General features: G+C 41.0%; 1 protein-coding gene across 1 annotated transcript in view; it reads right to left on the bottom strand.

Annotated features, from left to right (window-relative positions):
- Positions 1 to 653, bottom strand: part of LONRF2 (LON peptidase N-terminal domain and ring finger 2) — a 70,200-nt gene that overhangs the window by 32,033 nt on the left and 37,514 nt on the right. The gene's annotated exons all lie outside the window — the stretch shown is intronic.

Here is a 653-nt window from a genome sequence, read left to right on the forward strand (position 1 = left end):
GAGCTTGATGTCCCCTGTGACTATGGTCCCAAGCCCACAGGTTCAACTACTCGGTCCCTCTGGGTAGCTGGCTGTAACCAAGCAGTGACCACAACATTCCCCTTGTCAACTCTATTATACACCTGGGAATTCTGACCATTCACATAAACTTATAGGACCATTGTCTGCCAACCCTATATATGTTCTTAGATACACTCCTCATTTCATAGACATACATTCAACCTGTCCACCCATCTATTCACCCATATACCCATGCTTGCCTTCACTGACACTGCAGCACTGTATGTGCAAAAGGGTTCATATTTGTTGTCTGTGTCTCCCATGTACCTCTCTCTGTCTTTCTCATCCTCAATGCTGCCATATCGGTCACTCACATTTGATACATTGCCCTGCTCTTCACCCAAACCAACACTAATCTCTATCTATCTAACAGCATTCCCTCCCTCCCCCGGTAACCAACAAAGAAAATTTCCTTCTATAGATAAACCTTTCCTTAACTTTTACAATAATGGACTAATACAATATTTATCATTTTGTGATTGACTTATTTCATTCAGGATAATGTCCTCCAAGTTCATTCATGTTATGTGGTGTTTTGCAGATTCTACATTATTCTTTAGCATTGCATAGTATTCCATTGTGTGTATGTACCA

Source organism: Orycteropus afer, unplaced genomic scaffold, assembly GCF_000298275.1.
Source record: "Orycteropus afer afer isolate SDZICR_OR568_19922 unplaced genomic scaffold, OryAfe1.0 scaffold00017, whole genome shotgun sequence".
NCBI classification, from domain to species: Eukaryota; Metazoa; Chordata; class Mammalia; order Tubulidentata; family Orycteropodidae; genus Orycteropus; species Orycteropus afer.